This window comes from Cryptomeria japonica, chromosome 6, assembly GCF_030272615.1.
Source record: "Cryptomeria japonica chromosome 6, Sugi_1.0, whole genome shotgun sequence".
NCBI classification, from domain to species: Eukaryota; Viridiplantae; Streptophyta; class Pinopsida; order Cupressales; family Cupressaceae; genus Cryptomeria; species Cryptomeria japonica.
This window is the reverse complement of record NC_081410.1, coordinates 495,138,813-495,164,061: the sequence shown is the minus strand read 5'-3', so window position 1 is coordinate 495,164,061 and position 25,249 is coordinate 495,138,813. Positions and strand designations below refer to the sequence as shown.

Below are 25,249 nucleotides of genomic sequence, written 5' to 3'. Positions count from 1 at the left end.
GAAAACTTGCAACTTTCATAAAATAAATACCTAAATTACTACAAACTAACTGAACTAAGTATAAGTTGATTGGACCGTGCACTACATATTAGATCCATATTAAAATAGAACTAAAAAAAAATTCAAAAGAGTTAAATAAAATATTTTAGTTATTTAATTGAATTTCATTTTAATTATTTGATTCAATTTCATTCAATTGTTAACAAGAATTTTTTTTGAGCTTGTTAAAATGTGTGATGATTATCTTATATATGATTTTTTAATTCAAATTCATTTAAGTTATTTAATTCAATTCATTTAAATTATTTAATTTAATTTAAGTTTTTATAATTAAATTTAATTCAATCAATTTTTTTGGTTATTTTATTTAATTTTTTAATCCTTAAACAATTCTTAAATTTTAATTAGCTTATTTTTTCTCTTAATTCTATATTAAAAATAAAATTATGATATTCCTTTTAATGAAATCAACAAACTTAGAGTCTTGATATTTCATCTCAAGTTTAAATGACCTAGTGACTCCACTTAATTAAGTAATTTAATTTAGTTCTAATAATTTAATTTAATTTCATTGGCAATCAGAAGCACATCAAATTAAATGATTTTCATTTTTATTAACATACATTTTTATATTCAGATGTGAGTGTAATATGCATCTCAGCATTTAAGTAATTTGATTTAATTTCATTGACACTCATAAACACGTCAAATAACATTATTTTATTTTTTATTAAATATGTTTTTACATCCATATGTGAGTGTAATATGCCCCTCAACATAAATAATTTTGATTTGTAACACATTAAATTGAAATTTCTAAAATAATTTTAAAGAAAGCACACTAAAAGTTTAAAAATAGTAAAAGAAAAATCTATTTAAACTTTTCAATTCAATTTAAAGCAATTCCATTTTAAAAATTGTTAAAGCAAGCACATTAGATATTAAAAAATAATAAAAGCAAAAAATATTAAGATTATAAATTCAATTAAAACAAAAGCTCGTAATAAAAATAAATAAAATTGATGATCATTTCCATAATTTAAGATGAATTTTGACATGCAATATTTATTTTTAATTAATTTTCACTTTTAATTAAACAAATAGTTGTATAATCATTAATGTTGATTTTTAAAAATTAAATCAAAACCGAAGACTCATACTCTTGAATTAGATTGCAAAAACCATGCTCCATCTAATTAAAGTCCTATAAATAGAATTATCTTCAAAGAAAACATCTTTAAGCTAAAATACAATAAATAAATAAATAAAATCTAATCCATCAAAATTATAAATAAGAAGCATATTAGAATTCTTAATTTCAATTCATTCATTTGAGAATAGTGGTTAAAGTTACAATAAATTAAGCCAACAACCTTCTAAAATACAAAATTTAAGTCAGTTCAATTTACAAAGCATTTGTGCAACTGTAATACCACATTAATAAAGACTCATCTAGCCAAAGCAATAGTTTTTTAGTCAATCTAAGTGAAGCCTGTTGATATTAGATGACTTTGCATAGAACAATGTGTTATTAACTCAACATGATGTGCAAATTAGTTCAACAAATATTCTAGAATGACAAAGAGGCCTCAAGAGAATAGAATTATTTGATCCAACAATTTTATAACCTTACACAATTGCATGTGCGCATAGAAAAAAACGTGAGTAAATTTTAACAGTAAGGGAAATTTATATTCAACATTACTTCACAAATCGTATGCACAAATCTCTTCAGTTCAGGTCTCAAAAAAAAATTTCATATCTGAATTCTCATAATAATGAAAGTATTGTTTTGATTATCACAAGTGATAATATTCAAAAGCTAAAATCATTTTCTTTTAGGGAACATACAAAATAAGCAATCAGATACAATTAATGAATAATCACAAAAGATATAGGCCTACCTGAAATCAACCTGAGACCAAAATCAATTGATAAAACACAATAACCAATTAATAAACAACCATAAACGCTCTGGAGAACACTTGAATAGTAGACACAAAAAATAGAGAAAAGTTGTTCTTTATACACAGATCAGAAAAAAAATGCAAATGAAATGATCACCAAACTACAGCACTATAATTTTCTTATTTAGTGGAATGGATATCTCTAAGTTGCCCTTGCCAATGAGTTAAAAATGAGCACATAAACTTATTTTCTTCACAATATATTGTAGATGCAAATATACACACAACAATTTATACTCTTATTGTAAGATCTTATTTGATCGAGGATGGAAACTTTATCTGATAGAGGATGAAAACTTGTCAATTTTGCCGAGATAATCTAGAATTGAAATAAAGATTTAAAAAAATCAATAATAATAAAATAAAAATTAATTAAAAATAATAATATTACTTTTGTTCATACCTGCCATTGTATATGTCTCTCACCAAATTTATATTATGATAATTAAAAATAAATCAAATACAATGTGAAATTTCAAATCCAATTTTTGGTTTAAGTAGTATAAATTATAAACAAATCAAATCCAATATGACATTGCAAATCCAATATGAAATCAAATGTTCTAAATAGAAACATGCCCATGTTTCTACTTTCTTTATTATTAAATTTTTATTTTTCTTACATGAATATGAAATTAGAAACAAAAGCAAAAGTAGCAATAATTATACATAGACGTCAAGGGAGTTTTTATTAACAAACATTCTTCAATCCATTATGTGAGAGTAACATGCCCATATTTCTACTTTCTTTATTATTAGTTTTTTGCTTTTCTTACATGAATATGAAATTAGAAACAAAAGCAAAAGTAGTAGTAATTATAGACAGATGTCAATTTTAATTAAGGGAGTTTTTATTAACAAACATTCTTCAATCCATTATGTGAGTGTAATATGTCTCTCGGCATAATTAAATCAACCTCAAATTTAATATAAAACATTGTTGCAAATAAATTATCTTCATGCTTTTATCACTTTTTTTGTGAATGGTTAGGAGGTATATAGCTAGTATGATGGCATTGTCTATGGGGACAATAGAATTACATCGACCCCATAGACATTGCCATTATAGACTATAGGGTTTGTGCATTTTATCGGCCTCGTAGCCATAACTCTTGTATAAGTACTAAGTTAACTATCTTGATGCTCGCTACAAAAGTTAGTTATGTTATTAATGGTTTTGAATGTATAAGGGACGGTTCTATTTTGGGTTATTGATAGTTTTTTGCTTCTGGTTGTTTCTTTGGGTTGTTGTTTTAAACTATTGTTTTATATTTGGGATAAGGGCCCTCTCCCTGCTTATATAATAAAAAATAAATGCTCTCGATGCCTCTTAAAACGAAACCACCAAATAAAAGAATAAAAAAAATTATATTATCTCAATGATGGTGAACTTTTATACAATTATAAATCAATAACATTATAATTAATATGGATATGCCTTAACTCCATCTTTTTTCTAAAATAAGTAAATAAATGTAAATCACAAAAACCAAACATATAAACACCAAGCTAGAAATTATACTCCCCAATATTATCCAAAGTCCAAATCTATAAATATTTATTTCCCTAACTGTTACTTCAACATGCAATCAAGCTTGTAAGATTTATAAGAGAAATAATAAAATTAAGTATTAAAGATTAAAATAAATTTTTACTTTTTTAAAAAATTGTTTTTAAATGAGAGCTCAATTTTTAAGAAAAACAATGCTAGCTTTCGTGCATGGAATCTCTCTCTCTCTCTCTCTCTCTCTCTCTCTCTCTCTCTCTCTCTCTCTCTCTCTCTCTCTCTCTCTACACACACACACAATGTGTGTGTGTGTTTGATTCTAATCTTTGATCTCATTTTAATTTTTGAAATTCATGTTCACACTCAAGAACAATTCCTTTATTATTATACAATTAACATATCATCTTTATCCTCATCAAGGTTATGGGAGCATTTTTAAAATCCAGTTTTTTAGATTATATGAGTTGAGTTGTTTGGTGGATCCAGCCTGTTCTTCTTCCAGATGGTTTTACAATGTTTTTTCTCTTTGAGTCTATTGTTGTTAGGCTATTGTTATTGTTGAATTGGAGAAATTGTGAAATTAGGGCAAAATAGGTGATGATTGAAGTAATTTAATAGAAAAAGTAGGCTACAGATGTCTCACGAAGCCATAGACTTGGATCTAGGCAAAATAAGATGTTTGGAATTTTTTCTCAAAAGTTCGACTGGATTTTTCGGGACTAATTAATATCAATTTTCCATAGTCCAATTTTTTCTCCGTCAAAAGTTGAACTTGTTTGTCTTTGTGAAATATGTTGATCCTCTTAAGTACAGCTTCACGCCTGTATCCTACACACAGAAAGAAAGGGAAAGATTTTGGGGATAGGGGTTTGCCTAAGTCAAACCTCGATTTAGAAATTAAACTTGAAATAAATAATACAAATACTAAAATAAATGTTGAATAGATATACCTCAGATATGTAATTGTTGATGATGATGCAATTCTCTTTGAATGTAATCACAAATATTGTATGTAATAGCATGACAAACACATTGTTGGTGTAAATAATTATTCATCTTGGATATTACACCATACTTAAGTTTACTTAGGAAATGCATTTCATAGTAGTTTGGGTATGAGACACTTGGTGTTTGTGCCACATTGGGATAGTGTGTGTAGGAGAATTTTCACCTTTTATGGTGTAATCTTGTTGTTACACTCCACATTCAGTGGGTGATCCACCTCATGTGGACTATTATATTGTTTCTCCTACCTACCCACACCTATTTCCTACCTACTCTTGTTTCTTATTGAGCCACATGTCATGTTTGTGTGCTCACATATCCATATAGCCTTGCCTATATAAGCAGGCTCATATTCATTGTATGTAACGCTTGATGATCCAGTTGATCAGTATTTTCATCTTGATAGAATATAGTTTATTTCTATCATATATTTTGTCTCTCTTATTTGTGATTTCTATTTCCTCTTGATCTTGGAAAAATCTCACATGGTATCAAAGCCATTAGAGTGTCATTGGTTTGCTAATTGAGAGAAATTTGATGCTCTTTGGGGTTGTGTATTTTGAAGTTTTCTATTGCAGGTTATTATTGAAGCTTGATGGATCAAATCTGAGGTTACCATTGGATTGAGGAGGTCCAAGAAAGTTAGTTTTTCCTTTTGTTTCATCCAAATCGGACTTTGGAGGCCAAATCTAGAGGCATTTGAAGTTTGACACTGCAACGGAAATTTTCCAGAAATTATAATTTTACAGGCAATTTTCAAATAGCGATATCTCTTTCATCCGGACTCATTTTTTCGAGAAATTTTTTTTGTTTTAGGGTAGAATTTCATGATCTATATAGTGGTGTAGGAGTTTTCTGATTTTCGGATACAGGTTTTTCAGAAATCATGAAATCCCAATTTTTACAACTTTGGAGGCTTCGTTTGGGCTCATATGGACTCCTTTTCAGGTGTCGTTTTTTTTTAAAGTGCATATTTTTTCATCTACTTTTATAATCTGATATCTATTTGCAATGATTTTAAGTAGAAATTGCACTTTCATTATTTGGCCATTTTTGGCATATTTGGTACTTGCATTTTGCTTGGATCTCAGTTTAGATCACTAGCAGCATTTGTTGAAGTCTCTTAGATCTCATTTTTGAGAAGTTGTAAATTGAAATCAGAAGTCCAATTTGCCTTGTTTTGCAAGTGGCCCATTGTATACGCACTAAGTATAAAGTGCCAAAATCACCATTTTGGGGGGATTTCTTGATTGAGTATTTTGGGGGGGTGTCTTGTGTGATTGTGCCTCTCTCTATCTTGTGTTTTTTCATTTTGGTGTTATGGGTTCTCCTAAATTTCCACTTTTAACTCCTCATAATTATGCATCATGGAAAATTAAGGCATGGAGTAAACTAATGGAAAAAGGACTCATTCATTATGTAAATGAAATTATTATAGCACCACCTAATCCTAAGGCTGATCCTAATGCTCAAATTGAATGGCTTACTAAGAATGCTATGGCACTTGGAACACTTAGAAAGTATGTATCAGATGACCTCATTTTTCACATTGATAAGTGTACAACAATTAAAGAGGCTTGGGATATTTTTAAGAAATTGTATGGTCAAGTTGATGAGATTAAGGGCTACAAACTTGATAGTGAACTCACAACTTTGGATCGCAAGGATTTTGATACAATCCAAGATTATGTCACAAAAGCAACTGAGTTAAGAGCAAAGCTAAAGGATTGTGGAATTGACAAAAAAGATGCTCAATTGGTTTATAACTTGTTGGAAAAGCTTCCTTCAGAGTATGCAACCTTTGTATCTAGCTTTCACACCCATAGGTTAGCTCAAGGTTCCTCATACACTTGTCCCTCATTTGATTCATTCACGAAGATGTTGATACTTGAGCAATCTAAGTTGACCACGATGGGGATTCTCAAATCTTCAAAGTCACAAGCTTTGGTGGCTAACAAAGGGAATCAAAGTAATCAAGGAAAAGGCAAGAATCAAAAGAAACCTAAGTCAAAACCACATCAAGATGGAGCACAATCTTCCTCTCCACAACAAGGTGATTCACCATTCTCACCTAAGAGGAAATCATATAAGGATAATCTTTTTTGTGGATATTGCAAGAAGTCGGGACATGATGAACATCATTGTTATAAGAAGGATATTGATGAGTTGGAGAATCTTTTTTAGAAGAATAGAATCAACCTACCTTCTAGAATATCTACGTCGACTTCATCTTCCAAGGATAAAGGAAAGGATCACTCTTTTGGGATAGATAAAGGAAAGGGACAAGCTCTTTGTGCTACTACAGGTCATGATTCAGGGAGATGGCTTCTATATTCAAGGGCTTCTCATCATATGGCATCTTCGCAGTCTATGTTTTCTACATTTGAGCCTTGCCACATGCCACAGATTTTGATGGGAAATCATACATACATTGATGTGACTGGGAAAGGATCTATTGCCATTGGGGATAACTCCTTCAATGATGTGTTGTGTGTACCCCACTTGACAAATAATCTTATATCCATCTATCAAATCACACATGGGGTAGCTAGGAAAACTGTGCAGTTCACACCTGATTCAGTTATCATTAGAGACTTGGAGAGTGGAGGTATCATTGCGACTGGGATGGTTGATCATGCATCTTGGTTGTACTCTTTTTCAGATTTTGGTCCTATTGATAAGGTTGATTCTTCCTATGTTGATGATTTAAATTTTGAGGAGAAATTTGGGCATTTGAACTTGAGGATTCTCACATGTGACCCTGTTCTTGAGCCTTGCATTTCATCTCCTTCTATTGATATCACACCACCTATTGCACCTGATGATGTAGCTAGTGCAACAGTTTTGCCTTCTTATGGTTCAGTGCAGTAGGATATTTCATGTCTTCCAGCTTCAGTTGATTGGGATGCCTACTTGACAAACATTGCAGGTTTGTTTGTGGACTCCTACATTGCAGATTTGAGAGACACCATTCATGACATTCATCTTCTCTTTGATGAAGATGATCCTTCTTTGATTGTTGTGAGGGATAACTCTGACCCTCTTGTGCATTCTCTACATGATCAATCTTTAGAGGTTGACATGATTGTGGATACTTTTGTACAACACTTGAAGGAGGTCTCTTTATCTTTTGAGGAGACATATGAGTCTTTGGATATTGTTCTACATTCATCTCCACTAGATCTTGGAGTGCCTTTTTCAGTAGTGTGGCACAGTTTACCACCTTTGGAGGGGGTATCTTTTAGCATCAACATGGGGACACTTGATCATTTTCAGAGATTTCATTCATCATGAGGTTTTTTCATACATCTTCCATTCATGGTTGGGGAAACTTCATGGATACACCTTTGGTTTTGTTTCTTCCTAAGGGGAGGAACATGGTTCGACGTTCATGGAGCAGTTTCTTCATTCATCTTCGCGCTTCTATCATTGGTGCAAATTCCACATTGAGGGGAGGCTTCCTAGTCTCTCTTCTTCTTCTCTCATATGGGGGGGACTTTTTCCTCATGGGGTTTTGTCCTTCACATACTTCTATGAGAGTTCTTTGTATCTAGTTTTCATCTCTCTTTTGCGAGAGGGATTTTTCCCATTGGGTTTTTCTCTCTTTCCCTGCTTTGTGAGAGATTTCATTGCATTGGTTTGCATGCATTTGCATTTGTACATGGGTACCTAACATGGCCTAGTAGCCAAGACCCATCTTGCATTGCTTAGTTGCATTGTAGAGTTATGTGCATTCCCCTAAGTTGCACTTAAGGGGGGGTGTTAGTGTAAATAATTATTCATCTTGGATATTATTACACCATACTTAAGTTTACTTAGGAAATGCATTTCATAGTAGTTTGGGTATGAGACACTTGGTGTTTGATCTTCTCTACATCTATTCCATCAGCCATTTATTAGAACTTTAACTCTTTTTTGAAGTTATTTAATTTCATGTTAAATCTTCTTCGATTCGGTTTTGTAATTATTACTCTATTTTAAGCAGGTAAATTTAGTTTAAATTTAAATAAAGGATATGTATAAATATTCTGCAAGCATCTGTAGAATATAGGAGGAAAATAATGTTGGAAACAACAATGAGAGAAAACAGAGAGGGGCGGGTGAATCAGTTTTCTACCAGATCTACAAACTCAACCACAAATACAAATCTGATAAACTGCAGCAACAACAAAGATAAGCAAATTGATAGCACAACACACAACACCAAGATTTTTACATGGAAAACCTGGTTAAGGGAAAAACCATGGTGGGAACCTACCCACAATAAGATGATACTCTACACTAGTATGTGAAAATATTACAATGGAGAATGCAACATCATTCAAGCACATTTCCTAGAGCTTATAGCTCAAAATGCAATAACCTAAAAGCCTAAAACCCTCAGGGAAGGTTCACTACCTTGCAAGGAAGTATCACTGACTTGCAAAATGATCGAACTACAATCCAGAATCAAATAAACTGCAATAACAGCATTTGCAAATGCCTAATGACAATTCCAATTAAACACATTTGTCTGCTTTGCAACATCAATCCCTACTCAATCTCAATGCCAAAGGATGAGTCACTTGTTCACACATACATCACTCTCTGATAATGCATACACAACCTTGATACCTAATTTGCATGACTATATCACCTATTTATACAATTCATCAACCTTGACAACAAGGTCGGCTAAGCCCTCAACTCATAATTATAAAATTACATCACATACAAAGTTCGAACACCAGACCAATATAATGATGAAAATGACTAACATGGACCTAATTCAAATTTCCAAATTCTCATCACCACCGGTAATCACGCCAAGATCAATCGCAACACACTACACCACCAGGAAAACTACATAACATGAAGAACATCACCGGTTCAACAAAATCACCAAGAACTCACACAACGATCAATGTGGATCATCAAAACAAATAGGACACAATTAGGAAACACCAAGAAGCATGTTAGAGTCATCAGTAACAGCTATACCAACACCACTTATCAAATCTTCATCGATCAACATCTGAACTTCAAGAACACTCAAACAATAGCAACTATCACAATGAAAGATAACTTGTGGAGCACAAAATCACAAACCATCTGAAATGAAGATACACAAGACCATCCCAAACAATCTCCCAAAATATCAGATCAAGATCTGATTACACCGAAATATACCAAAGGAAATACTAAACTTTGCAAAGCACTGATCAGAAAAACAATACCAAACCATGATCCCAATAAACCAATCTGCAATCACCAGAGCAGGAATATTTTGACATCAATGACAACAATATATCCTAACAGCAGCAATGTCCGATAATCTCCCCCTTTGGCATTGATGGCAAACATATGAATGTGAAAAATAACCAATGCAAACAAAGAAAACGTCTCTAACAAACTCCCCTAAGATCAAGTAGATAAAACAATTTTTCACATGCTTCTCTTCCCCTTTGGAAACAATGCCAAAGATTCTCAAAATAGAAAACCAAACTCTCTCATAAACACACTGACTACTCCAGCAAAGTAGCAGCACCAACTCATCAATCTGGATAAAAGGATAAGACTATGAAGTCCATCAGATTGATGCAACTCAATGCATCTAGTTCTCATTAGGAGGGGTAGATACCCCTAACTTGTCTCTCAAATAGACAAATGTATCTGCAGGTAAAGGCTTAGTGAATATATCAACAACATGTTCCCTTGTAGACACATACTCCAACTTTACTTCCTCCTCACTGACTTTTCCCCTCAAGAAATGATATTTGATTGATACATGTAGTCTTTGAATGTTGCACAGGATTCTTTGACATATTAATAGCATTGAAATTATCACAATATATGATAGTAAGTTCATCATAGATAACTCTAATATCCTTCAACATTTTCTTCATCTAAACTACCTGAGTGCAATTACTAGCAGCGGCAATATACTCAACTTCAGCAATAGATAAAGACACTAAATCTTGTTTCTTAGTCACCTATGAAACCAATTTATTACCAAAAAAGATAGCACCGCCAGAGGTACTCTTCCAGTCACCAACATCACCAACCCAATCAGCATCAATGTAAGAACACAACATGAAATCATCATTCCTCAGATACCACAAACCATAATCCACAGTTCCTTTCAAGTATCTGAATATCCTCTTCACAGTACTAACAGGACTCTCTTTTGAATCACCTTGATATCTAGCATCCATACACATAGAATGCATAATGTTTGATCTAGTCTGAGTAAGATATAATAGTCCACCAACCATAGATCTATACAAAGACTGATTAGCTTTCGAAGATTCGTCATTTGTAGATAATTTGCAGCCAGTCACCATAGGAGTTCCAGCTGGTTTGGAGTCATCTAACCCAAACTTCTTCAGCAATTCCTTCACATATTTAGTTTGAGATATAAAAATACCTTTTTCAGTTTGTGAAATCTGTAATCCTAAGAAAAATTTCATCTCTCCTATCATAGACATCTCAAATTCTTTCTACATATCACCGACAAACTTCATGCTCAAGTCAGCATCTCCTCCAAAGATAATATCATCAAAAAAGACTTCAACAATCAAGATGTTATCATTCTCAATCTTAAAATACAAATTATTGTTAGCAGTACCTTTATTAAATTCTAATTTCAGCTAGTACCTATCTAATCTAGCATACCAAGCTCAAGGGGCTTGTTTCAATCCATAATAAGCTTTCTTTAGTTTTCATACCATGTCTCCATCATCTGATAATGAAAATCCATCAGGTTGCTCAATTTAGACTTCTTCCTCAAGACCACCATTCAGAATAGCTGACTTGACATCCATCTGATATACCTTGAAATCCTTATACGCAGCATATGCAAGCAACAGTCTAATAGCCTCAAGTCTGGCTACCGGAGCAAAAGTCTCCTCATAATCAATTCCTTCTTTCTGTGAATATCCTTTGCATACCAATCTTGCTTTATTTCTATAAACTTCACCGACTTCATTCAATTTTTTCTTGAATACCCATTTAGTACCAATCACATTTTTATCTTTACATCTAGGCACAAGCTCCCATGTGTTATTCTTTTCAATCTGATCTAATTCTTCTTCCATAGCTCTTATCCAATTTTCATCTTTGCAATCTTCAACAACATCTTTAGGTTCAATTTTAGAAATCAAACATATCTCTTCAGTAGCTAGCCTTCTTCTAGTCATCGCACCTTTATTCTTGTCACCAATATTCTGATTTTTAGAATGATTCAATCTTACAAACATCAGAGTCTTCTGATTATTCTAATTTTCAAGTTCCTGCACCTCTCCATCGGCAACAGTAATATCCGGATTAGCTGTCTCTACCAGATCATTCTACTTCAATTCTTTAGTCTGAATAGGCATTAGAACAACATGCTGACCATCATCATATTAGCGTGCTCTGATCTCTTTTCCATAGTTCTCATCAACCTTCACATTTTCACTTTCCACTATCTTTCTTAGTCTCTTATTGTAGCATCGGTAGGCTTTGCTCTTTGTTAAATATCCCAAGAAATTTCCTTCATCACTTCTTGCATTTCCTATATCCTCATCTCTGTTGATATAATACTTGCTACCAAAAATTCTAAAATATCTCACAGTAGAAACATGACCAAACCATAACTCATAAGGGGTCTTACCAGTATCACCTTTTATATGAATTTGGTTGAATGTGTAAATAGTAGTGCTAATAGCTTCTCTCCAATAGATCTTTGGAACATTCCCTTCAATCAGCATAGTCCTTGGAGAATCCAAGATAGTAATGTTCTTCATTTCAACAAATTCATTCTATTGTCGGGTTCTAGGAGTAGATAATTGTCTTCTAATCCCATGCTTCTCATAGAATGAATCAAACTCACCGGAACAAAATTCACCTCCTCTGTCAAATCTTATACATTTCACCTTCAATCTTGTCTCAGTCTCAACCTTTTCTTTGAATATCTTGAATTTGTCCAATGCTTCTAATTTCTCCTTCAAAAAGACAACCCAAATTATTCTAGAATAATCATCAATTAGTAACATAAAATATATGTCACCCTACACACTTCTAACATTTGTAGGTCCACATAGGTCAATATGCACAAGATCTATCAATCCATTAGATGTATATTGCTTTCTCTTGAAAGAAATTCTTGTTTGCTTACCCATTTGGCATTCTTTACATACCAAATTAGTAGGCTTAACAATTTTAGGCAAATATCTAATAGCTTGTGTAGAACTAATCTTAATCATTGAATCAAAATTAACATGACACATTCTCCTTTACCACAACCAACTCTCATCAATCTGAGCAATCAAGCAACTTTTCTCACCAGCATTCAAATGAAAGATATTACCTTCAGTCTTAGTTCCAGATGTAATCTCTATACCGGAGGCATTTAGGATCTTGCATTTACCATTCTTGAATTGTAAATCATAACCTTTGTCCACCATCTATCCAACACTTAAAAGGCTATGCTTCAAACCTTCAAGATACAAGACATCGTCAGTACTATTCTTACCATCAAAGGAAATAGAACCTCTACCACGGATCACACAAGCTTTGTCATCTCCAAATCTTACTATTCAACCATCATATCTTTTCATACTCACAAATTTATCATCGATCATATGATGTGAGCAACTGTTGTCAATTACCCATTCATCTTTCTCTTCAACTTTAGTAGTTAAAGCTTTCTCCTCAATAGTGCAACTTGTGGAATCAACAAGTACCAGTCCATCTTCTTTGGTAGCAATAAACACTACTTCATCTCCTTTGAATTCTTCATCTGTAACACCTTCATCAACAACATAAAATAGTTCTTCTAGTGCTTATACTTCTAGTTAGGCTTGTAAGGCTTATCATGCTTCTCATATCTATCATTTCCATCATGCTTATTAAATTTATCATGCCTATCATATTTAGATATTCTCTTCAAGCATCTAGAAGAAATTTTTCCTATCTTATTGCAATAGAAACATTTCAAAGGAAATTTCCCATCATACTTACCAACTCCCTTAGGCTATCTCTGAGAAATCAATGCTTCAAGCTCTTCCAATTCTCTTTCTTGCTCTTCCATCTCTCTTCTCTCTCTTTCATATTTGGATATTTTGCATTCTTCAGGATCATACTTCTACTTTTCGACATAGATGCTCTAAATGTTGTCTCAAACTTTCTATGTGATACACCAAACTTGCTCAGTTCAAATGCAACAATCTTTCCAACCAAAATATCTCTTGTCACAGTAGTCACACTCTGAATCTCATCAATAGCAGCTGATGCTCTGCAAAAAGGATTAGAAAATCTGTTTGATGGCAACACACACAAGAGCACAAGAAACAAACGTTAGTGTTAGCAACAAAAGATTATCCTAAACAGGCATATCAAGAGAGATATTAAGCATGAAATAGAAAGCATATAAATATAAAATGAAATAGCTAATCAAGATGCTCATAGTTGCTCCTCCCTTGTTCCTCTCCTCTCCAAGTCCCAAATGAGTGTAGCTCTCAGCAGCTTTTTGCACTATGGATGCTTATGGAGGATTGAGATTTAATATTAAGCTTCAAATATGAAATGAAAAGCTAAATACTATGCTATTGATGCTAAAATGATTGATTTTACCAAAAAGACAAGATTTTAGTTATGCTATGCTAAATGCTCTCTAAAAATGTCTATAGCCTAAATGCATACAAGTTTTCAGGATCTGGATTATGAAGGAATGGGCTCTATTTATAGGAAAAATGGAGCAATGGATGGCCAGGATTGAAAGGTTTAATCAAGGGTCAAGCTTGAAAGTTGGGGATCCATGTGCACAATTTGCACCAATGAAATGGTGACAAGTGTCAACATAAGATTGGGTTGAGAGAAGAGGTTGGAGGCATTAAATGCCTGAGGAGACCTCATGGTTATCTAGAAGGTAAGGGTCAAGCCTAAATTAGGATTACCCATTGGATTAGGAGTTAATGCAAGGATAAACCTTTGTGCAAATGATTAAGAGATAATCATGGTCAAAGCATTAAAGGCTTGATGAGACCCTTGGGTTGGGTAGAGGTTGAGTCAAAACAAATGTTTTAACCATGTGGGAGGGTTTGAGGTAACCATTAATGGTTATTGGAGACTTTGGGGATTAAGTGGTCGAAGGTTGAAAGCCTTTAATGGTTATCAAAGACTTTTAGGCTTTGAGAAGTGACTCCATTTTGCTTAGGAATGTGACAATAATTAGGGGATGGATTAGGTTAATTAGGAAGGGGTTAGAAGAATCTAGAAGGGGATTAGATTTTGCAAGTGGATTTGGTGGGTGAGGGAAAATAGGATTTTATTAAAATAAAAACTCATTTATTTCAATAAATGTGTGCAAGTTGTATTTGGATAAATATTCAAATAAATATTAATTTATTTAAATGAAAAAAAGGAAGATAAAGCATTAAAATGCTTGAAGACTTTGAGGGGAACCATTAAAGGCTTGAAGACTTTAAGGAAAACCATTAAAGTCTTAAGAAGACTATAGAAGGAAGCCATCAAGTTTGAAGACTTTAAAGCCATCAAGTTTGAATACTTTAAGGGAAACCATTAAAGGCTTCAAGTGGGTGAGGATAAATAGGATTTTAAATAAATAATTTATTTAAAATAGTTGTGCAACTTGCTTTTGTAGGAAAATACAAGTGGGTGGAGGATAAAGGTGATTTAAATAAATGATTTATTTATTTAAATGTGAGAGGTGGGATTTTGGGGGATTTAAATAAATATTAATTTATTTAAATGTGAGAGGTGGGATTTTGGGGGATTTAAATAAATATTAATTTATTTAAATGTGAGAGAATATTTAATTAAATAAATATGATTTATTTATTTAATTAATGGTCTGAATTTGGTTAAGTGAATTAAATCAAATAAATTGAATAATTTATTTAATTAATAGGAGAAGAGGGTTAAGATGAATTAATTAAATATTAATTTAATTAATTATTAATTGATGGTTAAATAATCAAATAAATATTAAATATTCATTTAATTAAGTGGACAGATTTATGTGACTACATTTGCCCCTCTTTGAGACGGTGCAGTTTATCGCGTCGTTTCAAAGAAAGAAAAATAGATGTGAAGAAATGCCCCATAAAATGTAAATTTAATGGGTGGTATGCCCCCTCGAGGGATGGGCCGAATTTTTTTGAAAAATCGGGCGATCTCTCGAAAAAGAATGAAAAGCGGAGGGGAGGTAGAATAGAAGAAATTAGAACTAATGATGAAAGAATGGGAGAAAATGGAGTGAATATGAAGAAACAACAAGCCAATGAGTACCCTGAGGTCATGCAAGAGATACATAGCAGATGTAGTGTGGGGTTTGGATTGATGCTATACAATTGATCAAAATTGTTTGGACAATCTGGTGCAATCGGTTTAATTGCCCCAGTCAAGTCAAAGCGTGACAGTTGATGTCAGTTGGTCGCTTGGACAGGATAAAGTCTGAGTAAGGGAATCAAAGTAACCTGATGTGACTTAGACAATTGATGTAATTGCCCGATGAAGTCAAGGTATATGAAGCAAAATACTCGTTGAGACGTAGACAATCGATGTAATTGTCTGTTGGATTGTGTTTGATTGGTTGATCAATTGATAGTGTGTGCATGTGATGGATGGTTGTGGGGAATCATGGCAACCCCGTTGAGACTAGGTCATTATGATAAATGCCTGATGTAGTCTAGGATTACCATGATCGATTACCTGTTGAGACCCGAAGATACTTGATCAGAGTATCTGTTGATAGTCTAGGTGTGCGTGAGTTGATGTATCTGTGTAGACAGAGTAACTGGCTTAATTTTTTTTGGATGAGTGAGGATGGGAAGCGATGAAGGGATTAGGATGATGTTGATGATCAAGATAGGGAGGGTGAGGGGGGATTTGATGTTAGATAGAAGATATGAAGGACTTATGACTCATTCCTATGGAAGAAGAGGAAAATAGAGTATGCATTATTATGACTATGTATGCATGATATGCAGCTATTATGAATGTATGGATGGATGGAATGCAATGGAATGCAATATATACAAATGAGATGGAATGATGATCCATGGTGCTTTATTTTTCATCATTGAGCTTTAAAATGTTGTAAGAAAATACAAGCAACTTGACATAAAGATTCAAGATGACCAGAGTATTTCTTACGTGGATTTTGATATAGCAAGTTAATACAAGCAACTTGATATAATGGATCAAGTTGACCAGAGTATTGCTTGCAGAACAGACAAGGATTATCTCTGTTCATGCATGACTTGGATCGTCCTCCTTGATCTTAGGCTGATCATATCCTGAGACAAGTGCATACCATACTAAGAGATAAAAACCTTTATCCAGTTTGGATGAGGTAGGAAGAACCAAAGGAAGAGCATTGTACCTGCAAACAAACAGTATATACATAAAGAATAAAGAATAAGGATCCTTGGTAATGGTGCATGCCCATATGGTCGAGGTATACACTGTAGTCAGCAAGCCGTAATGATCTATGACTGCATTTGGCATAAGATCACGTAGGTTGGTGAACTTCCCACATAGACACCATTAGTACATGCCCTAGAACTTCATCGGAAATAATGCGCAAATGATACAAAACAATGCTGCAAGATCCTGATACAGATAAACAAACGATTGTACTCACAAATCAACCAAGTATTTGATAGCTTAACATAATTTTCTTGTCAAAGAAAACGTCACTTTTGTCTTTGTTTTGGTAAGGAAGGATGCATCCTTGTTGAAGACAGTTTGATTGTTGATGTTGATTGTGTGGTTGATTAGTAAATGGTCATTGTGTGAGTACTGTGTTAATGTTGGTTTTGCATCTGCTTGAATGAATATGTACAAGGTGTTGCCATGTTTTTGTGTGATTTTCGATGGGTTTTTCGATGTTTTTGGATTTTGTGTAATAGTTTTTGAATGTTTTTGGATTTTGTGAGTCATTTTTGAATGTTTTTGGATTTTGCGATATATTTTTGAATGTTTTTGTATTTTCTGAGACATTTTTGAATGTTTTTGCCAATGAATCACCAGTAATGTAGAATCCACTTCCATCATCTAGATTGTAAGGGCATTGCCCCCAAGTTGGACATGATTTATGAAAAAGCGGGATGCCAGACGCATGAAGTACTTTCTTGGATTACAGATCAAATAACAAGCCATGGTTGATGGATGGATGTGTGTATGTATGAATGTGATCGCAACGAGCCTGAAAGATACTGGAGCCATTGCCTTTACAAGTGGCGCCTGTTTGCTAGGTTTTCGCCATCGTACTTACCCAAGGTGCCACTGGAGTGGTTGTTCACCGTTTGGATGCATGATTTTTTCTTTACTTTTTTGAATTTTTTTGTATTTTCTTTAGGACATTTTCTGAATGTTTTTGATATTTTCTTATATGTAGGGGAGCCTGATGCTCTGTATACCTTAGGTATAAAACCGTTTGAGGTGCATGCTATTGATTGGATCTACGAGCGGTTCTCCTTCTGATGTAGCCAACTGATATGCCCCAGACCCGAATACAGTAGTGACAACATATGGGCCCAGCCAGTTTGATTCAAACTTGCCTTGATGTTCTCTGTTTGGTTGGTTGCGAGGATTCTCTCGAAAAACAAGATCACCTACCTCAAATGTACGAGATCTAACTCGGTGATTGTAGCTTCTACTAATGCGCTGCTGATAGGCTTTGAGGTGATTGTATGCAGCTTGTCGCTTCTCATCAAGTAACTCTAAGTCCTGAAGACGGGATACTCTGTATGCTTCATCATCGATGAGATTGTGCAATGAAACCCGTAAGGATGGTATCTCGACCTCAATAGGTAAGATAGCTTCTGCACCATAGACCAATGAATAAGGAGTTGCACCTGTAGGGGTTCGAATGCTAGTTCGATATGCCCATAGCGCTGGATTCAATTGAACATGCCAATCACGACCGGCATCATTGACTGTCTTCTTTAGGATTCTTAATATGTTTTTATTGGATGCTTCGGCCTGACCATTGCCTTGTGGGTAATAGGGAGTGGAAAAGCGGTGTTGGATATGAAATTTCTCACAAAGTTCACGGACATCCTAATTTTTGAAAGGAAGACCGTTATCTGTGATGATGGACATGGGTACACCATACCGGCAGATGATGTAGTTGAGGATGAATGAGGCGATCTGCTTGCCGGTGACTTGGGTAAGTGGAACAGCTTCGATCCACTTTGTGAAATATTCGATGGCGGTAATAATGAATTTATGGCCATTGGATGAAGATGGATGAATCTTACCCACAAGGTCAAGGCCCCATTGACAAAAAGGCCATGGTGTTGTGATTGGTTGCAGTTCCTGTGCTGGTGCATGTATCAGGTCACCGTGAACTTGACATTTCTTGCATTTCCTGACAAAGTAGTAGGAATCCTTTTCCATAGATGGCCAATAGTATCCAGCTCGCATGATCTTCTTGGCTAGTGATGGACCACTTGAGTGAGTCCCACAAATTCCTTCATGTACCTCTTCCAAAACCTTTGTTATCTCATCCTATTCCAGACATCGAAGGAGAGTACCATCAAGACCGCGTCGGTATAGGGTTTCGACAATAATGGTATATCGAGCAATTTGGCGAATGAAGGTTTTTCGTTGGTTATTTGATTGGTTGGGAGGAAGGGTATGATCGCGGAGATAGGTGTAGAACTCACCGTACCATTGGGATTCGGAACCAACAAGGCGACATATCATTTCAGATTCGGGGATATCATAAGCGGGGATCCAAAGCTGTTCTACCAAGAACTCGTAGCGTGTTGAATTCTGTGGAAGATCTAGGAGAGATGTGATGGTAGCCATAGCGTCAGCAGCTCGATTCTAATCTCTTGGTATCTGCTCAAAAGTGATAGTAGTAAATGATGTCTTTAGAGTGTCCACCATTTGCTTATATGGCATGAGTTTATCATCTTTGGTCTGATATTCATCTATTGCTTGTCGAATGACTAGTTGGGAATCGCCATATACTTGTAGTTGTAATTTCCATTGTACGGCTAACCTGAGTCCTATGATCAAGGCCTCATACTCTGCTATGTTGTTTGTGCATGGAAATGTGAGCCTGTAAGACTTCGGGATGCTGTCACCTTGAGGTGTGATAAACAAAATGCCTACCCCTGAGCCGTGCCTAGTGTATGAACCATCAAAATATAGTTTCCATGGTTGTACTTCTGTGAGCATGAATATCTCCTCATCTGGAAAATTGGAAATGAGGGGATGATCGCCTATGAGTGGTGCATCGGCCAACTGATCTGCAATGACCTGTCCTTTGATAGCTTTACGGTCCACATACTCGATGTCAAATTCACTTAGAATCATTACCCATTTGGCCAAGCGACCTGTCAATGCTGCTTTGCTGAGTAAATACTTGAGTGGATCAATCTTTGCGATGAGTTGTACCTTGTGTGTCAACAGATAGTGTCGCAATTTTGTGGCTGCTAAGATTACTGCTAGGCAAGCTCGCTCAATAGGTGTGTAATTGAGTTCATAGCCAACCAGTGTGCGAGAGATGTAGTAAACAGCACACTCTTTGCCTTCTGCATTATGTTGTGCCAATAATACACCTAATGTTGTACTTGTCGCTGAGATATAAAGTAACAACGGTCTACTTGGATCTGGTGGCATCAACAATGGTGGATTCATGAGATAGTCTTTAAGCTTCTGAAATGCTTGTTGGCATCTGGCATCCCACTGAAAGCGGATGTTCTTGTGTAGCAAGTGTGTAAATGGGTGACACTTATCAGCTAATTGTGTAATGAATCTTCGGATGGATTGAAGTCGTCCTTGTAGTGTTCTTAGCTGACTGATATTCCTTGGAGGTGGCATGTCCATGATTGCTTTAACCTTTGCTGGATCGACCTCAATGCCTTTGCTTGAGACAATGTATCCTAGAAGCTTCCCGGAGGTTACTCCAAAGACACATTTCTTTGGGTTGAGTCGAACATGGTATTGTTCCAGTCTATCAAAGATTTTATCTAAGATGTGGAGATGCCCTTCTCTAGTGAGTGATTTTGCTAGTAAGTCATCAACATAATCTTCCATCATGGTATGCATCATGTCATGGAAGATGGTGGTCATTGCTCTTTGATAGGTTGCTCCTGCATTCTTTAGACCGAAAAGCATTACATTCCAGCAATATGTGCCCCATGGACATGTGAAGGTTGTTTTATGTTGGTCCTCTGGTGCGATCTTTATTTGATTGTATCCTGAAAAGCCATCCATGAGTGAAAGCATGGCATGTCCTACTGTTAGATCCACTATGATGTCAATATTTGGTAGGGGGAAATCATCCTTAGGACAGGCCTTATTTAGATCTCTGAAGTCAGTACAAATGCGGATGCCCCCTTTTGGTTTGCCGACAGGCACAATATTGGAGATCCATTCTGCATAATCAATTGGTCTAATGAAACCAACATCCAGGAGTTTCTTGAGTTCTGTTTTGACTAGCACTGCAATCTGGGGATGCATCTTACGAAGCTTCTGCTTGATAGGTTTGGCTCCTTCTGCTACGGTGAGGTGATGCATGACTAAATCAGGATCAAGCCCAGGCATGTCTGCATATGACCATGCAAAGTTGATCTGACGCTTCTGGAAGAACTCTATAAATTTAGGTTGTTCCTCTGGAGTGAGAAGAGATGCCAGATGTATGATATGAGGATTTTCAGGAGTCCCCACATTGTATTCTTTGGTTTCCTCGATGAGAATCGTTGATCGTTCCTGTTGTGCATTAGCAGGGAGAATGTCAAACCCTTCATCCTCAGGTGCCTCAAAGAGGTTTTCACTGTTGGATACGCTCTTTCTTTTTACTTTTGTGGGATCAAACAGTGCCACAGTGTGGTTTTCACTGGAAGATCCATGTTTCATTGTTATATTTTTGCAGCTGAAAGGTTTGGCATCCACCCCGAAGTATGTTGCGCTATTAAGTTCAATGGCGAATCCAGCTTTGTGATCCCCACTTGGTAGATTATCCCTTAATTCCAAAAAGTCAATGATAGCCTCATCATTTTGGAAGAAATCAAGACATGGGGGATTTGGTTGGTTCCATTCGATGAGTTCAGGGTGGACAATGGGCATTACTTCATCGACTAGATTAAGTTTGTTAGATGTATCAGTGAGGGTCAAGACAGTGTGGTGAAGGTCGTTGATGGTACTTTCCCTGTCAGAATCAGGCGTAGGATGAGACGTAGGGTCTGTGGAAGATGTTTCCAGCTCAGGAACCCAAGTGGTCTTTATCTGTGCTTCTCCGTAAACAGGGATGTCTTTGCGTGGTGGAGGTGGTGATGTGTCTTCCTCATCTGAAGTATTAAGCTGTACAGAATCAAATTCCCACTCATGTGAGTCGGTCTCTGAATCACTTTCCAGCATCCGATTGCTATACCATACTGGGATGTCTTTAGAATTAAACACGGCAGGTGTGATTGGTTGATGTACCTTTGTAGTGATCAGTGCTATAGGAAGTTTGATGGGGATAAAAGAATCTGGCACAGGAAGTATCGGCAGTGTTGACTCAGTGGCTTCTGCAGGAACTGCTGGTACCATAGATGCTGCTGCGGATTCTGATACAGTTGTTGCTGCTAATGGTACTATGCATGTAATGGCTGTTGTGAATGGGATTACTGGTTTGATTGGTGGGATGATTGTTATTGTAGATGGTGGAGTTGTGAGCCTCGATGGGGCAGTGGGGATAGTGCTTGATGGTGCTTTGATTATGAAAGGTGTCCTCTTTGCAGTAGGTGGGCAAAATGGTTTGCTGGGTTTTCCTTTGAATCTGAGTTTAGGAAGGATCTCTTTTTCAAAGCCAAGGCCTGTATTACCTTTGGGCTTGAATTCTGGTAGCAGAGGTTCGTGTCGTCCTTGTTTGCAGTATCCCAAAGCACTCTGACCATCATATCCCATTCTTTGCATAATGAGAAGGCCTTTGCCATACTGATCCATAGGAAGTGTAACTCGCGGTATGTCAGTGGTGATGGGATCCTTATAGATCCATTCCGCCAGGTGCTCATCTTGTGTTTCTTCCTCTTGACTCTTTCCAAGAACGAAAGGTGTCAAAGCACATGCTGGTATGTTTAGTGGTTGCTAGAGCGACTGCTGTGGTTTACCATGTGTTCTAGGAGAAGTGGGCATTTGTCCCACACAAAAGAGTTGACTCAAGTTGTATTCCCCAGGACCTTCCTCTGCGATCTTCATCTTAAGCTTTTCTTGCTTCGGTATAGTGGTGTTTGAACTGGCAAGAGAGGCGGGATTTATATATGATGTGGAGGAAATGGCTTCTCTATTATTAGGAACGGTAATCTCTGGTTGATGGCTGATATTATGGCAAAATGCAAAGGGATTTGCATCGCCCAGGATTGTGATCTCTGTACTATTATGTGGGAACTTGATACATTGATGGTAGGTAGATGGAACAGCTTGCATGGCATGTATCCAAGGTCTCCCTAATAATAGATTATATGGCAGAGGAAGGTCCAGAACCTGACAGATGATGTGCTTTACTACAGGGCCCACTCGGATTGGTAGTACCACAGCTCCTTTGGATGAACGCTCTGCATCATCATAGGCCTTGATGGTGATCTTCTTGCGAGGATCCACTGATTCTATTGCATATCCCAATGCTGTGACCAACTGTAGTGTACAAATGTTTAGGTCTGCTCCATTATCTATCAAGACTCGCTTGATCCTGTGTTGGTTGATAAAGCCTTCAATGTGTAGCGAAGCATTATGAGGTTGTTGGAAAGAAGAGTTGTCACTTTCAGAAAAAGTGAGACAAGGTGATGACTTTAGATTTCCAACCATGGCTTGAAACTGGTCCGTATTCAGGTTTGCAGGGACTGATGCCTCTTGGAGTGCTTGATCTAAGATTGTTTTATGAGATGGCGATAGGCGCAATAGCTCTAAAATGGATATAAGCGCAGGCGTTTTGTCTAATTGTTCCACAAGATTGTACTACTTTGGGATGGAGGTGGTGCCTTGTGGAGCTGCCTTGATGGTGACCTTGCCACGACGTGTAACAACATTGCAATTTGAGGTGGGATTTTTGAAGGTTATGGTTGCAATTTGTTCACTGGCATCATACAGGTGATTTACAGTATAATTATACGCAGCCTACGTATAATCAGTGGTATCAGTGCCTCGCCTAGAAGTGGAAGGACCCCTTTGATCTTGTGATGGAAGTGGATTCTTGAACATCTGATGATCATTATTGGTTGTTTTTGGGTCATGTCCTTCAATTTCAATTTCTCCTCGATCAATAAGATCCTGAATGAGATCTTTCAATCGGTGACAATTACTTGTCTTGTGTCCTCTTCCTTGATGGAATTCACAGTGTTCAGTATCTCTCCACCATGCTGGTTTGACTTGAGGCTCATAGTTTGATAGCTTAGGTAGAGTGACCAAATTTTGAGAGAGGAGTTGTCGCAACACTGTTTCAATGGGTTCCCCTAAGAGAGTGTATGTTCATTTTTGTTTTTGCTGACGAGGTCTTGGTTCATCATGAGACGTGATGCGACCTTGATTGGAAGGAACATTTGTGTTATTCTGAGGTGGAGGATTTTGTCCTGCAAACTGAACCACAGGTTGTTCATTTTGGATAGTCCGAGCATCCACAACTCCATTGTTGATGATATTTTTGTTCTTGTTCCAGAAGTTCGGTTTATCGCTATTGAAGCGCGAGCGAGGACCATCTTTTGGTTCATTAAAGATTTTGATGAGTCCTTTCTTGATGAGTGCCCGTTCACACTTTAAACCCTTGGTGATCATATCATTAAAAGAGTCTGTGTCTTTGACATCCAAGTGAAATTCCATTTCTTCGTTTAAGTTGGAAATGAATATTTCCACTAGTTCTCATTCAGGTAACTGAAGAGAACGTCTGCTAGACATTTGGCGCCATCGTTGCAGGAATACTGAGAATAGTTCACCTAGTTTTTGTTTGGTGTTGCATAGATTAGCCATGGTGATGTCGCGTTCAATATTATAAGAGTAATGAGATAGGAACTTCTGGATGAGTTCCTCAAATGTTCTAATGCCACCTGGTAGTCGGGAAAACCATGACGTGGTTGTTCCTCCCAAACTTTGGGGAAAAAGGCGCATTAGGTAGGTGTCTTCATATGCCACTTCAAGACAAGCGGAATGAAATTCTCGGACATGATCACGGGGATCCCCCTTTCCTCTATATTTTTCAAATTTGGGTATTTCGAACCCGCGTGGAAAGGGTGGCATATAAAGATTCCTATCAAAAGGATAGGGACAGATGTCATTGAGTGAGAATTGGTTAATCTTGACACCACTATGAAGTTGTTGGGCGAGATTCTCGACTTGTTGCCGCAACATCTCCATTTCATTTGGAGGAGGAGGTGGTGGGTTACCTCGAGGGATGTTATATCTAATGGGATCTCTACGCCCTTCCTCCTCATGGCGACTTTGTCTTTCTGATGCTTGTCTTAATTGGGCAAGATCAAAGTCTGAGGGGAGTTTGGCTCCTTCTTGAGCGAGTTTTAAGAAGTGAGCATCCACATTACTCCTGAGTATTTCGTCAAAAAGTCTGTTAAAGAGAGGGTTATGCTGAGCCCTTTCTATTGTTGCAGGAGTGGGAGTATTTGGGTTTTCGTCATTCATATTTCCTCCAAGTGCCTCTTGAAATTCATTGAGATTTTCGTCTTCTTCTTCCTCAATTTATATTTCTCGTTGCCTTGACCGTGATCGGGTTTGAGCCATTTTGTTTGCAAGTTTGTGTTTGAAGTTGATTGAAGATGATGATGAGTTGGTGATGAAATGAAAG

At 36.2% G+C, this 25,249-nt stretch overlaps 1 non-coding gene across 1 annotated transcript; it reads right to left on the bottom strand.

Moving 5' to 3' along the window:
* Positions 1-1,725: 1,725 nt before the first annotated feature.
* LOC131052883 (small nucleolar RNA Z159/U59) lies at positions 1,726-1,810 on the bottom strand. Its single transcript, XR_009107521.2, has one exon. It is a non-coding gene; the product is annotated as a small nucleolar RNA Z159/U59 (small nucleolar RNA).
* Positions 1,811-25,249: the final 23,439 nt, after the last annotated feature.